Here is a 13,820-nt window from a genome sequence, read left to right as displayed (position 1 = left end):
CACTAGGAGTGCTATGTCCCTCAGCAATATAGCTGCAGTAATTTGCCCGCTGGTGGAATGAGCCCTCACTTTCTCCAGAGTGGGAACATGAGCTAATTGGTAACAAAGGGTAATACAACCTGAGATCCATTCTGCATCAATGTAGCTTGACCCCTCAAGATTGCTCTCCTATGGAAACATAGTTAAGGAGTCTTTCTAACATCCTTCGTTCTTTACAGATAAAAAGCCAAAGCCCTTTGGATGACTTTAGAATGCAACCATCTCTCTTCATCTGAAGCAGGTGGGGTTTTGGAAAAATACTGGTACGTGGATTTTCTGACTCCTATAAAACTTGGAAACTACTTTAGAAACAAATCTAAGCTAGATTTGTACAGACACTCCCCAGGTTATGCAAGACCCGACTTACGCAAATTTGACCTTACGCACAAAGTTCCATAAGGCATAAATAAAATTTTTGAGTTGCGGAAAATATTGCATAGCGTACGGAAACGCAAAGTACTGTAGTGCAGTGTGCGGAGGAATACAGCAGTAGCATCTCCTACAAGGGAAGGCTTTGCGCTCTCACAGCCTCTCAGTCTCGTGTCATTTCAGTGATACTGTATTTCTGTTATTTCACCCTATTATTTCATTCAAATCATGCCTGGAAAGTGACCAAGTGATAGCAAGAGTGCAGGACCAGTTTGTAAGCGAAAGAAGATTGATTTAGAGCAGAAAATGAAAATAGTGAAAAAGTATGAAGGTGGACAAAGCCTGTCTCATTTGCTCGTGAACTCGATTTGGCTACCTCAACAGTGAAAAGTATTTTGAATGATAGTGCACGCATAAAAGAGCATGTGAAAGGCTCTGCTCCTTTAAAATCACAATTCTTGAAAGTGAACAGAGGCATTGACGAAACGCTAGCCTGTTATAGACAGATATATGAAGAGAAAAAAAAGATCACTATCCAGTCATCTCTCAATAAGTTTGTAAGGAAGGTTGAAAGGTCTGCAATGTCCACATCTCCACAGCCTTCCACCTTCAAAGCCTCCTCTGACGATCCCGACGATGTAATGCCTGTCTCCTCCTCTCCTTCTTCATTTACAAATTAAGCCCATTGTCATCCACCACCAAAACACAGCCTTCAGTGTGCCAGGATAACAATAGGATTAAGGTAAATGCAATATTTTTGCTGTAATTATTTGTTTTTTTATGCTTGCACAATATAAGTTTCCGACTTACGTAAAATTCAGGTTATGCAAAGCTTTCCGGAACGGAACGATTGCGTAAGTCGGGAAGAGTCTGTAATGGGACTTTTTCTTTATAGAAGGCAGTATATGGTGGGTCTGCCATGAGTGCTCCGAGCTCACTAACTCTTCTGGCTGATATTATGGCTACCAGAAAGGCCACCATCATGGACAGATGGGCCACAGAGCATGTGGCCAGATGTTCAAAGGTGAGTGACAATAAAACAAAAACTGAGGTACTACTGAGATTCAAACTTCCCCATTGGTGGAAAGGACTGAGAATCCCCTTCAGAAATCTAGTTGTGACAGGATGAGTGAATATTATACTGTTATTCACCGGAGGATAGAAAGCACTGATCGGTGCTAAATGAAGTCACAGAAAATGGAGTGCGAGACCCAGAGACTTAAGGGTAAGTACATACTCTAAGATAGCAGGGATCCTGGATGATTCTAGAGACAACTCACACTGGTGAGCCCAAGAGGAGAAACACTTCCATTTTGCTAACTGCTTTTTGTAGTATTTTCTGCTTTGGTTATGGATGGATTGTACCCTTTCAGAATGTGAGCACTCTACTTCTGATGCCCATTCAAATACCAGGCTCTGAGTTGAAGCAGGCCCAGATTGTGGTGCTTGAACCCACGCTTGTGCTGTATTAGAAGCTCCAGTAATGTGAGGATGTTCATGGGTAGGTGAACTGAGAGCATCAGCCGATCCATAAACCAGAACTGTCTCTGCCAGTTGGGTGCAATCAGGATTATTCGAGTTCTTTCTTGGTGGATCTTCTGCAAACTTGTGGCATCAACGGGATGGGAGAAAAGGCATATAACAGGCAACCATTCCATGACAGTGACAGGGCATCTCCCCTAAAGCCCTTAACAGGACTGCTCTGGAGCACTACCAAGAAAGTTTCCTGTTCTCCCACAAGTTGAAAAGGTCCCAGGCTGTTGTTCCCCATTCGGTCAAGATGTCATCGAGAACCAAACTGTGCAAAAAAAGGTCTGCTTGGGCAGTCGGCTAAGGAGTTTTGTCAGCTAGGGAGTCCTGCTAAACATACTGCTGATAGTTATGCAATGGCTGATGCACCAGTCCCAGGAGGTGACTGCCTCTATGCACAAGAGGGAGAGATCTCACTCCCCCCCAGCTTGTTCATATAAAATATCATTGTCATGAGATTTTACATTATTTGGACGTGTCTGGATCAGATGAATGGGGGGAGGGAGGTGTTGCAGGCATGATGAACCACAGGGAGTTCTAGTGAATTGATATGTATTCCAGACTCGCATAGGGTCCAGATGCCTTGTGCCATATGATCACCCATATGAACACCCCAACCCAAGAGGGAGGTGTCAGTAACCAGGCTTGCTTCAGGAGTTGGTGTGAGGAAAGGGATCCCCACACCAACCTTCTCTCATTTTGTCCAGCAAATGAGAGAGTTAAACTTTGAGCAGAACTGTCACCTTTCTGTGTACTCATCAGAGAAGGGCAGCAAAACAGCGAGACGCCAGGCTTATAGGCTGTAAAGATTAAGTCTGGGAAACGGCACAATGTGCATGAGGCCATGTGGCCAAGGAAAAGGCAAGTTCTGATTGATGACCAGGGTCCTGTATTGACCTGATATATGAGAACACTCATGGCCTGAAATCTCTTTAGAGGTAGATACACTCTTGCTATAGTTGAGCCCACTGTCACAACTATAAAATTTAGGAATCTTGTGGGCAGCAATGTGGACTTTTCATGAATGATGCAGCCATCCATGGAAGGCAGAAGGCTGAGCAGGGCACTGGTTGCTCACTGGACTTCCTTGTAGGAACTGCCCGTCAGAAGCCAGTCGCTGAGATAAAGGAAGACTAAATCCCTGTCTTCTCATCCAAGCTGAAAAAACCTTCATAAAGACCCTGGGTGCTATAGCTAGGCCAAAGGAAAGGACTCTGAATTGGTAATACTCGTAATCAAAGAGGAACCTAAGGAAACTGCTGTGGGCTGGGTGGATATCTGTTAAAATATGCATCTTTCATACTGAGAGCCATGAATCATGTGTCTTCCTCTAACGGGGGAATTATTAATACCAAGGATATCATGTGGAATTTTACTTTTTGAATGAATCTGTTCAGCTGTCTCAGATCAAGAACTGGCTTCCATCTTCCATTCTTCTTTGGGAATCAAGAAGTAAGGGGAATAGAATCTCTTCACTTGATGTTGTGATAGAACCTTCTCTATGGCTTACCTTAGGAGATCTTGTAGAATTCTCCTCATGAAAGTGGTCCCTGAAAAGCAACTGGGAAAGGGGGGGATTTGTGAAGAGGAGGTACCAGAAACTCATTCAGATAACTGCCATGAATAATCTCCAATACTCATTTGTCTGTAGTTAGGATCCTCCAATTTTTGGCAAATAGGGTAAGGGGGGCTCCCAAAGGTCAGAGGAGGGGAATATTAAGGGACATTAATAAAGGATACAGGTCTCAACAGTCCCATAAAAAGAAACTCTTCATCTGAGAGTTAGAGTATGACGTGCGGGTGGATGTTGCAGAGGTTGGGTTCCTATGTCTATAAGCCCTCAGTCTCTTGCATGGTGACTCCTGAGGATAGTGGTGGTAAAACTGCTAAGGAGGGCCCTTTACCCCATCTATGGTGTTTTCTTTTAGGAGAAGAAGTATAAATACCCAGCGAGCTAAGCGTTGGACTTGAGACTTTGAGGGAGTGCAGAGACTCACCTGCCTTCTTGTGGAATAGGTTAACAGTATCAAAGGGCAGATCTTGGATGGTACTCTCGCACCTCGCTAGGAAAACCTCAGGATTGTGACCACGAGTCTCTCCTTATAACAATGACTATAGTCATCCTCCTTGCCACATGCCTTATCTACCACATTCACCACAGCTGGGAAGGAAGTTTTGACCACCAATCTGCCCTCTCCACTAAGGCCTCAAACTGGGCTCTATCCTCCTCCGGGAGCTTGTCCTTACATTAAAAAAAAAAAATTATAACTAGTATCAACATATTTGGTCAAGAGGGCCTGATAATTTGAGATTCTGAACTGGAGGGAGGGGAAGAAAAGACCTTTCTTCCGAAAAGGTCAAGTTGCTTCTGTCCCTTATCAGAGGGAGTAGCCTTTAGGTGTTATTGCTTGCACCACCAAAGAGTTAGGCAGTGGGAACAGAATGTGGATGGAACAAAATAGCGTGTCTCAGCCCTCTTAGGGGCGGGAGCACAAGAATAAGCATGCCAAGCCATCTTTGCTGGATCCATGATGGCCTTGTTGATGGGGAGGGCCACTCAACTGGCACTGGAAGGCTTCCTCAAGCTGAAGCTGTAGCTCTGCAGCCACCCTGTGCATGAGCTCTTGATAGTGTTTAAAGTCGTCTGGTGGAGATGGAGAAGACGGGGTAACCACCTCATCCAGTGAAGATGATGAGATCACTCATGGATCCAGCTCACCTTCCCCTTCTGAATATTTCAACAGGTCCAGTTGTGAGTGCCTGGGCAATGTCAAACAGGACTCCTACACTGATCCTGGGTGTCTAGGGTTGGGCTTTCATGGTCCTCAATATTGCCAGTAGGATGGATCAATTGGTGGAGGAAGATCCCGTGGCAAAGGGTACCACCCATCTTTTGACCAACTGTATTTGGTTGGAGGCTGGAACTCTGATCTCCTGTCACGTGCCACCTCTGTCCGATGCTGCAAAGGCTCCTGGGGGGCCTCAGACTCATCTGAAAAGAAAGCCGGATCCCTTATCTCCAGTGGAACTGACAGTACCGATGATTGTGCCCCAAGGTTGGCAGGTGGGATGGAAGAACAACTCTGCCACACCAGGTTAGCGTCAGCCATCCCGGAATAGAGACTGTCAACAGGAGGGATGAATACTGATGGGGGGAGCAAATATGTTCTCCAAGATGTTCTAGGAGATTCCAACTCAGACCATGTGGCAGCATGAAGGAACTGGAGAGAACTTTTATGCCTTTGGTTTGCTTCGGTGCACGTGTGGGATAACAGACACTGCTTACAAAAAATTCCAGACACAGGCACATGGCGTGCATGCCTATCCCACATGTGGTATACCCATAGGGACCATCACTTGAAGAACCAAGAATTGCAAATGTTAAGCTGCTATAAAAGTGTTCACTTGATCATATTACAGACATGCACTTCTATTCCCATTTCTTCTATTAAATGGAGTATTTGCTTTACAGTACCATATTCTCTTCTCAGAAACAGTCATTTATACATATGAACGGAAACGTCCCCTTTCAAAAATAGAGGTAGATCAGAGCCATCAGTAACGGACATGCTTTCAGCCAAATAATGATCTGCAAACCTCATCAACTTTAAAATTAACCTGAATTCATAACTACCTAAGAAAATTATATACAATTAGTGTATATTTTAGTACCAACTGCCCAAGTCCAAGATCACCATAGAAAAAGGGCAGGGCAAGATATTTCAAAGAGGAGAAATTTATAATTCTGTAGTGTAAGCTCTTCAGGACAGGGACCATTTTCATGTTGTGCCTTACACACTGATCAGCATATTACTGGTGGTTGGGGAAATGTGTTCCTGCACCTTTGTTTGCTCATTCCAGGGTATGTCTGGTAGTTTAGTAGTACATCGGGGATATAATCAAGCCATGACCTGTTCTGGTGGGTAGGTTTGTACTAGACGTACAACTAGACATACAAATAAAGTTGGGTTTTTTTGTTTTTGTTTTTTTGTTTAGGTTAAGCATTATTGCTTTAAAACAGCAAAAAAGTTTCCAAGAAGTATTGCGGGAGAACAAAAAGTACAAAAACACAATCCTTTGTGAAAGTAGGAAGGGAAGAACAAACAAGTGCTTCACATACTTCCTCTATTGAAGCATGTGCTTTTTCAGCATGAAGAATGCAGTGCATCCAGAATTATGTACCGCAATACTTATGGCTAGGTAAGTTTTTTGTGATGCAGCTAGATCTACGTCTTGCACTATACCACGAAAAAGATTATTTTTTCCTCTTTACATTGTGGTTGGTTGGCCAGAAACAATAAATGGGACATCTGGTGGTATTTGTTCTTCATAGGCACAATTTTATCACCATCAACATCAAGGATAGAATAAATTCTCTCTTTCAGGTCAATTGAGTTGGTACTAGGAAGTGGAAGATAACACCCTGACTTTGACTGAAATATTCATGGGAGCTTTAGGACATAGAATCATAGGGCTGGAAGGGACCTCGAGAGGTCATCTAGTCCAGTCTCCTGCACTCATGGCAGGACTAAGTATTATCTAGTCATTAATCTTTTTGGAAAACTACAGTACTATTTTTCAGTGAATAAGACAGTAAGCTATAAAATCTTTTGAGCTGACATTATGGCCATCAGGAATTAATCTAGATTGTCAAAAACTAGAGTGAAACTAATCTCATTGGACTGAATGGGAGTTGGGGCGTGAGTACTGGTAAATACATTGTAGTCAGAATTTTACCCTTTGGGACCTAAATTCCATAACCAAATTCGTTACCAAAGGGGGCACATGGTGTCAGGTTATGTTTTTTTTATTTTGTTTTTTGTTTTGCTTTTTTAAACAATATTGCCCACCATTTGATTTCAGGGAGCTCCATCCAGAGAACATTCCCAACACTTTGGCTAGCAGAAAGGCAGTGTAGGCACAGTCTACATCAGCTCTATTCCCTCTTATGACTGACCTACTGGGGGAATCCCTTGCTAAGGTTTGGCCAGTTTCTAGTTCCACTAGTCACCAGAGCAGCACAAAGAAACAAGAGAACTCAGTCCTAAGCATTCTAGCTTAGGTTGTGAAGTTTACATTTGGTTCACCTTTGAAAGGTTAGTCATTGCAGTTTTGTTTTACTGACTCTGCTAGCGATTTGAGCTGCTCCTGCTCTTCCTTTTGCTAAGCAGTAGCAGAAGAAAATTGACAAGAATATTGTTTTCCCTCTGATGCTGCTAGTCAAAGCTATGAGTAACAGGCAAGGCAGTGGAGCAGTTTCTTGGAATCTCTGGGTAGTCTGTTAGGGTATGTCTACACTACAAGAGTAGTTCGATTTTACTTAAATCGAATATGTGGAACCGATATTGCAAAGTCGAACGTGTGTGTTCACAGTAATTCGACTTTGTGAGTCCACACTAACGGGGAAAGCGTCGACATAGGAAGCGGTGCACTGTGGGCAGCTATCCCACAGTTCCCGCAGTCCCCGCTGCCCACTGGAATTCTGGGTCGAGCCGCCAATGCCTTCTGGGTAAAAAAATGTGTCGAGGGTGCTTTTGGGTAACTGTCATCATCCGTCCGTCACTACCGCCCTCCCTCCCTGAAAGCGCCGGCGGGAAATCAGTTCGCGCACTTTTCTGGTCAATGACAGCGCGGACGCCACAGCACTGCGAGCATGGAGCCCGCTGCGACCATCGCTGCAGTTGTGGCCGTTGTCAACACCTCGCAGCTTATCATCCACCTTTCCCAGAGGCAGATGCAGAGAAATCAGGCGAGGAGGCTACGGCACCGCGGTGAGGACCTGAAGTCTGAGAGTAGCACAGACCTGTCAGAAAGCACGGGACCCAGCGCCGAGGACATCACGGTGGCAATGGGTCATGTTGATGTTCTGGAACGGCGATTCTGGGCCCCGGAAACAAGCACGGACTGGTGGGACCGCATAGTGCTGCAGGTCTGGGATGAATCACAGTGGCTGCGAAACTTTCGCATGCGGAAGGGGACTTTCCTGGAACTTTGTGAGTTGCTGTCCCCTGCCCTGAAGCGCAATGACACCTGGATGCAAGCAGCCCTGACTGTCCAGAAGCGGGTAGCCATAGCCCTCTGGAAGCTTGCAACGCCAGACAGCTACCGGTCAGTCGCGAACCACTTTGGCGTGGGCAAATCTACCGTGGGGGTTGTTGTGATGCAAGTAGCCAACGCAATCGTTGAGGTACTGCTCTCAAAGGTAGTGACCCTGGGAAACGCGCAGGTCATCATAGATGGCTTCGCCGAGATGGGATTCCCAAACTGCGGTGGGGCTATAGATGGAACTCACATCCCTATCCTGGGACCGGACCACCAGGCCAGCCAGTACATCAACCGAAAGGGCTACTTTTCAATGGTGCTGCAAGCACTGGTGGACCATAGGGGACGTTTTACAAACATCAACGTCGGATGGCCGGGCAAGGTTCATGACGCTCGTGTTTTCAGGAACTCAGGTCTGTTTAGACGGCTGCAGGAAGGTATTTACTTCCCGGACCACAAAATAACTCTTGGGGATGTGGAGATGCCTATAGTCATCCTCGGGGACCCAGCCTACCCACTAATGCCCTGGCTCATGAAGCCCTATACTGGCGCCCTGGACACTGAAAAAGAACTCTTCAACTACCGGCTGAGCAAGTGCAGAATGGTGGTGGAGTGTGCTTTTGGCTGTCTCAAGGGGAGATGGAGAAGCTTACTGACTCGCTGTGATCTCAGCGAAACCAATATCCCCATTGTTATTGCAGCTTGCTGTGTGCTCCACAATCTCTGAGAGAGCAAGGGGGAGACCTTTATGGTGGGGTGGGAGGTTGAGGCAAATAGCCTGGCTGCTGATTACGCCCAGCCAGACAGCCGGGCGATTAGAAGAGCCCAGCGGGACGCGCTGTGCATCCGGGAGGCTTTGAAAGCTAGGTTCCTCAGTGAGCAGGGTAACCTGTGACTTTTCAGTTTGTGTACAGAGAAGCTGAACCTGCCCCCGTTTCTTTACCCACTAAATGTTCAGTATCCTCTCCAGTTACATACCCCGTTCCCCCCCTTACAACCCACGTTTAAAAATAAAATCACTTGAATTTTGTTAATGAACACCGCTTTCTTTATTACTGTTTTCGTGGGAAAGTGTTGAAACTGGGACGCAGACTGTGGTGGGGAGCGGGTGTAGTGTAGTGATGCAAATGACGCTTCTAAACTCCAGGAATGACAGGCTCCGCAGTGGTGGACTGGTGGTTTCAACGGAGCCTGCCATCCTTCCTGTTCGGGACTCTGTGTGTGGGGGCTATGTGACTTTGTGGCAGGGGGAGGACGGTTATAGATCCCCTGCTGCGTGGCTCTGTGATCCAGGATAAGGACTGCTGCATAAGATCAGTAACTGCCCTCCCCCGCCACAAAGTCACAGAGCACCCCCCACCCACCACAGAACACTAAAACCACCTCCCAGACTGACCAGGGTAACTAGTGACTGCAATGTGTGTGCGCCCTGCTGCTGAACCTGCCCCCGCCTCTGTACCCTGCTAAAGGTGACTATCCTGTCCAATTACCAACCCCCTTCCCCCCCTTCAGACAGACTCTCCTCTAAAAGAACATGATGGAAACAGTAATTAACAGAAACGTATTTTTTATTAGCAACTACACATGAAACTGGGGGGTGAAACTTGGACGGGGGCTTGGGTGAGGCGGGAAGGAAAGGACTTGTCAAATTTTGGGGAATGAGAGCCTTCTAGTAGTAGAGCAGTCTGCAGGGGTGGAGTGAGAGTTTTCACGGACTCTGCCGCCCCTCCTTCTTGGGACTTTGGGTGAGGGGGGTATGGGACTTGGTGGCGGGGGAGGGCGGTTAGAGATAGACTGCAGCAGGGCTCTGTTCTCCTGCCACCGGTCCTGCAGAACATCCACAAGGCGCCGGAGCGTGTCCGCTTGCTCCCTCATTAGTCCAAGCAGCATTTGAGTCGCCTGCTGGTCTTCCTGCCGCCACCTCTCTTCCCGTTCCATGTGTGATCGGTGCATTTGGGACAAGTTCTCCCTCCACTGGGTCTGCTGGGCTGCCTGGGCTCGGGAGCAGCCCATAAGTTCCGAGAACATGTCCTCCCGTGTCCTCTTCTTCCTACGCCTAATCTGCACTAGCCTCTGGGAGTGTGATGCCAGGCTGGGTTGGGAGACAGTCGCAGCTGTGGGAATGGGAAAAAGGGAGTGAATTCCTCAGAAAGATAAATTTCGTTGTGAACAAAGAACATAGTCTTTCTCTGTGAACAAGACCATGCACAGCACCTATCACAAGCGCACTCAGGACAAGGTCGAATTTTCGGCCTTCGCATTCAGTGCCTGGGGTCTTGCAGTGCACATCAGAGAAGCGGGGCAGGACACCGGAATTTGTGTAGCAGGCCGACATGGTAAGCCGTAGACTTGTGGCTGCTTAAAACTTTAATAGTAGCACTGGCCTCCTTTCACATTGAAAGCAATGCCAGTCCCTGCTGCCAGCAATCCGGCAAGCATGAACTCTGCCCCTGTCCCACCCCCTCGCGGCTGTCCCAGGGAAAGATCCCTGTATGCTGCCCCTCTCCCGCCTCCACCGCGTGGCTGTAAACCGCCGGTTACAGTTCTGTAAAGGAACAGGCAAGCAGTCCCAATACTAACATTCCCCTACCTAATTCAAAGCAGGTCACCATGAGCGACATCACTCTGATGAGGATTTCAGAGACGGAAAAAGAAAGGATGCTTCGGTAAAGCCTGCAAAGACCAGGGCCGTATGCCGCCATGCTCTGCAGGGCAATGATCCCGGAGTACTTGCTTGTCTCCTGGCGCGGAAATGTTTGCTACTACGGAGGACCCAATAAGGCCGCTCTCCCCAGGAACCTGATGCAAAGGCTTTCCAATTACCTCCAGGAGAGCTTCGTGGAGATGTCCATGGAGGATTTCTGCTCTATCCCCGGACATATAGACAGGATTTTACTGTAGCTGCACTGGCAGGGACTAAACAGTAGAGCGGCTTGGGCAGAACAATCATGCTAAACCGGACATTGTTAGATTTTTTTTTTTGTAGTTGCACTGCCAGGGACTGAACCGTTAAGCGCCTAGGGCAAAGTAATCATGCAAAACCCATTGTTAATATTGTTAATATTCCTGTTCTGTAAAAAATAAATGTTTAGATGTTTTAAACACTTACTGACTGATCCTTCCCCTGATTCCGTGTCCGAGTTAACGGCTGGGGACGGTTGGTAGGGGATCTCTGTAAGGGTGATGAAGAGATCCTGGCTGTCGGGGAAATCAGCCTTGTAAGCGCTGTCGACTGCCTCGTCCTCCTCATCTTCCCCGTCCGCTAACATGTCCGAGGAAGCGGCTGTCGACAATATCCCATCCTCAGAGTCCACGGTCAGTGGTGGCGGCCGCACCTAGGATGGAATGCAGTGCCTCGTAGAAACGGGATGTGTGGGGCTGGGATCCGGAGCGTCCGTTTGCCTCTTTGGTCTTCTGGTAGCCTTGTCTCAGCTCCTTGATTTTCACACGGCACTGTGTTGCATCCCGGCTGTATCCTCTCTCTGCCATGGCTTTAGAGATCTTCTCGTAGATCTTTGCATTCCGTCTTTTGGAGCGCAGCTCGGAAAGCACGGACTCATCGCCCCACACAGCGATCAGATCCAACACTTCCCGATCAGTCCATGCTGGGGCCCTCTTTCTATTCTGAGATTGCACGGCCATCTCTGCTGGAGAGCTCTGCATCGTTGCCAGTGCTGCTGAGCTCGCCACGCTGTCCAAACAGGAAATGAGATTCAAACTGCCCAGACAAGAAAAGGAATTCAAATTTTCCCGGGCCTTTTCCTGTGTGGCTGGTCAGAGCATCCGAGCTCGGACTGCTGTCCAGAGCGTCAACAGAGTGGTGCACTGTGGGATAGCTCCCGGAGCTATTACCGTCGATTTCCATCCACACCTAGCCTAATTCGACATGGCCATGTCGAATTTAGCGCTACTCCCCTCGTTGGGGAGGAGTACAGAAGTCGAATTTAAGAGAGCTCTATGTCGAACTAAATAGCTTCGTGGTGTGGACGGGTGCAGAGTTAATTCGATGTAACGGCGCTAAATTCGACAAACTCCTAGTGTAGACCAGGCCTTAGTCCTCTGACTCAGATGCCCAACATGTTTTTCAATATCTGCAGGAGATCAGTCCGTCCCAAGGAATCTGACTAAAAATAATGAGGGCATATCTTTAATGGCTTGCTCCTTTTGAATTAAGTTCCCGATTTTGCTAAACTTCTCTTTGGGACAGAATCTTTTCCCCCATGCCAGTGTCTTTCAGGACTCCCAGATTAAAGAAACTGAAGGTGCATGACTGCTCTTTTTGTAGTATATTACCAAATCATGGTTTGCTATGACTATATGTAGTTAACTCTTCTGACTTTCTGGAGCATGTAAATATGTTCAGTTTGTGACAGTTGTAGACAGGAAGTTTATTTTAATTTCTGTAATATGCACCTAATGTCACAATCGGTAAGTCTATATAACACATACACTTTTAAAACAGTCCCTGTCCTTCCTGACAGAGGGACTGGAATACCGATAGAGCAGCTGAACTCTAAGAAACAGAAAGACAAAATTTTTACTTACAAATAAAATAGAGATATAAATTACATTTGGTGCAGTAATTTGGTTGCTAAGGAAATTATGGAGTCCATGTGCACAAGAGATTACATGGGTTTGAAGCCACTTCAGCCAATTAAATCAAGTTGCATTTTTCACTTAAGCTATTTTGTATGAGGTTTTATTTTGCTGTAGATGGTGGTGGGTTTGGTTCAAGGCATCTCAGTTTTATATTAGAAATTTAAGTACTCTATTGAGTGAAATAAATGCACTAGCCCATCATGCTGTTTTCCAGAGCTACTGCACTAAAGATGTTCCAGTGTGTTTTACTATAAGGAAAACTACATATTACTTTGACAAGAAGAGAATACTTAATACCCCTCCTTCCATTCCCACTAAAAATGCTACTATATTGTTCATAGAAAACGATAATTCTGAAAGTTTATATTTGTGAATTAGACTAAATTAGTATAAAACAGTGGGAGGAAATAGTATGTCCACAAAATATAGAGAACCTTAACTCCTGACATTTATGTTAATGAATGAGGTAAGGTACAACCAATAAGTGGCAGTCACCCATTAATTATCCCATCTCTCAATACTGAAGGTGCCAGAGGAGATTAGCCATAGTATAGTTTACAACAATATATTCCTCACTATCCTATAGAATTAAATATGCCTTAAGGTTACAGTTATAGAATGTTAAAAATGCTTAGAATATGCAGAAATACGTTTCTTTAATAATACACTATTAAACTTCATTTAAAGTTGCGTTAATGAAATACTAGTAAAGTACATGTTATAAGTGTTAATAGAAGAAGAGGCCATAAATTACTAAAAATATCAAACTAACATATTTAAAAAAATGTGGATAACATTTCCTGGCCAAGTTTCAAGTGCTGCTACCCATCTTAACATAAGCACTCTATCTGGGTCACATATGCACAGTTAATTTAAAATCAAATACTGTAAATAAGATTCTTCACTTGTCTTAATAACAAAAGAGAGTATTAGAACTCAAAGAATTTTTAAAATCCAATTTACTTTTCTATCTCAGTACGGAGAATGAAAATCAACATAATTGCTTCACTTTCAATCAAGTTCTCAGTCTACAAAACCTGAGTTTCAAATTGTTTAAAAACAAAAAAAACAAAAAAAACCTTTCTATTGAGATTTTAAAAAAAGAAAGGAGATTTGTTTTTTCCTCTACAAAGCGTTAGTTTTGAGCTATAGGTAAGCTAACCACATCCCTTTTACTAAAAATATGGTAACAAGAACAAAGTTTAAACTCGCCTCTTTAAGCTTGTCGTTTGGGGTCTGTG

At 45.5% G+C, this 13,820-nt stretch overlaps 1 protein-coding gene across 2 annotated transcripts in view; it reads right to left on the bottom strand.

Moving 5' to 3' along the window:
- The window catches only part of CCDC6 (coiled-coil domain containing 6), a 75,421-nt gene that overhangs the window by 37,493 nt on the left and 24,108 nt on the right, over positions 1-13,820 (bottom strand). The gene's annotated exons all lie outside the window — the stretch shown is intronic.

Source organism: Emys orbicularis, chromosome 7 (assembly GCF_028017835.1).
Source record: "Emys orbicularis isolate rEmyOrb1 chromosome 7, rEmyOrb1.hap1, whole genome shotgun sequence".
NCBI classification, from domain to species: Eukaryota; Metazoa; Chordata; order Testudines; family Emydidae; genus Emys; species Emys orbicularis.
This window is presented reverse-complemented; position numbering and strand designations above follow the sequence as displayed.